The sequence below is a fragment of the Aquarana catesbeiana genome, linkage group LG12 (assembly GCF_042186555.1).
Source record: "Aquarana catesbeiana isolate 2022-GZ linkage group LG12, ASM4218655v1, whole genome shotgun sequence".
Taxonomy (NCBI): Eukaryota; Metazoa; Chordata; class Amphibia; order Anura; family Ranidae; genus Aquarana; species Aquarana catesbeiana.
The window spans coordinates 151,125,802-151,129,328 of record NC_133335.1 but is presented as its reverse complement, the minus strand read 5'-3'; positions in this window follow the sequence as shown (position 1 = coordinate 151,129,328).

The following is a 3,527-nucleotide window of genomic DNA, read 5'->3' as shown; positions in this document are numbered from 1 at the left end:
CGGGGTCTCTGCCACATCCCAAAAAAGGGTCAATAAATTATAGATGCAAATAGAATATAAAATACGAAAATTTTATTCAATGTACAAAAAGCATACTGACATCTAAAAACATTAGTACAGTGGGAACAATGGTGTCAAAATACAACTGCTGAAGTGCTGCAGCAACCACAAATTATGGCAAACCAAATAGTCAGAAACGAATTGGAGCTGCAACACAAACCCTACATGTTTCGGAAAAACACAAAAAGATTCATTTCTTTTTATGATATGTACTTCCTTCTTCAGGGCTTTCGGTAAAGCAGATTGTTACATTTCTATCAAAAGAGAAATATGTGCATACATATATATAAGTAAGTTTATCTTGCATCTATGTGAACAATAACATAAACAATGACATAAACAAAAGTACAAATCTTTACTTCAAAAAAAGCAGAAAATGCATCAGAGTATATGCTAGGTCAATTGGTACTCACAAGACATCTGTTCCTCTATAGTAACAGTACACAGCAAGGGTGTGAAGAGATGGATTCCCACGTCCATAGGTCCACTGAGTAGGAATACTATTCAAAACTGAATCCAATAGGAGTGTACTGGACTCTTGGAGGGAGATTGGTTGAAATATAAAATCGAGCCTTAGTTGTAAATGGGCCTAGCCTAGTATCAACAGGCAGGACGACAGGTCAGGACTCACAAGAACCTCCGGGCCTGAAGCGATCAGCCAGGAAACTGAAAGCCTGGTCCTCCCCTGCTCCTCACTCACCCTGCACTAAATTCCACAAAATACAAGCAGGCAAGTGGAATTTTTGAGGGCTGACTTAAAGGACCCAGCCTTTTTCTGACATTTGTTGTTTACAAGTAAAAATCAGTATTTTTTGCTAGAAAATTACTTACAACCCCCAAACATTATATATTTTTTTTAGCAGAGACCCTAGAGAATAGGGATGAGCTTCGAGTTCGAGTCAAACTCATGTTCGACTCGAACATTGGCTGTTCGCCAGTTCGCCAAACAGCAAACAATTTGGGGTGTTCGCGGCAAATTCGAAAGCCGCGGAACACCCTTTAAAAGCCTATGGGAGAAATCAAAAATGCTAATTTTAAAGGCTTATATGCATGCCCTTCAGGTCTGGTATGGAATTTTAAGGGGAACTCCGGCCAAAATTTTTAAAAAAATGGCGTGGGGTCCCCCTCAAAATCTATACCAGACCCTTCAGGTCTGGTTTGGATTTTAAGGGGAACCCCACACCAAAATTTTTTTTTTAAATGGCGTGGGGTCCCCCCAAAAATCCATACCAGACCCTTATCCGAGCACGCAACCTGGCAGGCCGCAGGAAAAGAGGGGGGCGAGAGAGCGCCCCCCCGGACCGTACCAGGCCGCATGCCCTCAACATTGGGAGTGTGCTTTGGGGTAGCCCCCTAAACACCTTGTCCCCATGTTGATGGGGACAAGGGCCTCATCCCCACAACCCTTGCCCGGTGGTTGTGGGGGTCTGCGGGCGGGGGGCTTATCGGAATCTGGAAGCCCCCTTTACCAAGACCCCCAGATCCCGGCCCTCCCCCCTGTGTGAAATGGTAAGGGGGTACAAAAGTACCCCTACCATTTCACAAAAAATTGTCAAAAGTGTTAAAAATAACAAGAGACAGTTTTTGACAATTCCTTTATTTAAATGCTTCTTCTATCTTCTATCTTCCTTTGGTTTCTTCCTCCATCTTCTGCTTCTTATGGTTCTTCTGGTTCTTCCTCCAGGAAGAACCAGAGGGGGTGTAGTCACCGGGTGGCTCCGCCACCCGTTATTTAAGAACCGTCAGAAGAGAAGAAGCGTCACACAGCGGGAGCCTCCCTCCATGCCATCATGGATGCGGAGCGGCCCGAGGAGAAGAAGGGAAGAAGACGCTGCGGAGGAAGATGCCGGACGAGAACACCGGAGGAAGAACCAGAAGAAGAAGAAGATGGAGGAAGAAACCGAAGGAAGATAGAAGATAGAAGAAAGAAGAAGCATTTAAATAGAGGAATTGTCAAAAACTGTCTCTTGTCATTTTCAACATTTTTGACAGTTTTCTTGTGAAATGGTAGGGGTATTTTTGTACCCCCTTACCATTTCACACAGGGGGGAGGGCTGGGATCTGGGGGTCTCCTTGTTGAAGGGGGCTTCCAGATTCCGATAAGCCCCCCCCCACAGACCCCCACAACCACCGTGCAAGGGTTGTGGGGATGAGGCCCTTGTCCCCATCAACATGGGGACAAGGTGTTTTGGGGGGGTTACCCCAAAGCACCCTCCCAATGTTGAGGGCATGTGGCCTAGTAGGGTTCAGGAGGGGGGGCGCTCTCTCGTCCCCCCCTCTTTTCCTGCGGCCTGCCAGGTTGCGTGCTCAGATAAAGGTCTGGTATAGATTTTTGGGGGGACCACACGCCATTTTTTTTTTTCATTTTGGCCGGGGTTCCCCTTAATATCCATACCAGACCTGAAGGGCCTGGTATGGAATTTAGGGGGACCCCCCCACGTCATTTTTTTTAAAAAATTTTGGTTCAGGGTTCCCCTGTGGGGAATTCCCATGCCGTTTTTATCAATGAACTTTTATGTGTATTGTCAGACTAGCAATTCATTAATAGCCGCGAATAGTTTTAAATGACTTTTTTTCCTTTGAGATGTCATTTTGCTGTCAGACTGTTCTAAACACGGGAAACATGCGCCCCTTTACAGGCATACTATAGACACCCCCCAGGTACGAAATTTAAAGGAATATTACACTTTTATTGTTTCACTTTAAGCATTATTAAAATCACTGCTCCCAAAAAAACGGCCATTTTTAAAACTTTTTTTGCATTGATCCATGTCCCCTGGGGCAGGACCCAGGTCCCCAAACACTTTTTATGACAATAACTTGCATATAAGCCTTTAAAATTAGCACTTTTGATTATTCATGTTCGTGTCCCATAGACTTTAACGGTGTTTCGCGTGTTCGAACAAATTTTTTGCCTGTTCGCAAGTTCTGGTGCGAACCGAACAGGGGGGGGTGTTCGGCTCATCCCTACTAGAGAATAAAATGGCAGTCATTGCAATTTTTTATGTCAAATGGTTTTTGTGCAGCAGTTTTTCAAACGCAATTTTTTTGGAAAAAATACACTTTAACCACTTCCGCCCTGGAAGATTTGGCTGCTCAATGACCAGGCCATTTTTTTGCGATACGGCACTGCGTCACTTTAACTGACAATTGCGTGGTCATGCGACATTGTACCCAAACAAAATTGACGTGTTTTTTTTATCACAAATAAAGCTTTCTTTTGGTGTTATTTGATCATCACTGCAGTTTTTATTTTTTGTGCTATAAACAACAAAAGAGCGACAATTTTGAAAAAAAAAACACAATATTTTGTACTTTTTGTTATAATAAATATCCCCAAATTTTTTTCAAAAAAGCTAATTTTTTCCTCAGTTTAGGCCGATATGTAGTCTTCCACATTTTTTGGTAATAAAAATCGCAATAAGCATATATTGATTCGTTTGCACAAAAGTTAAAGCATCTACAAA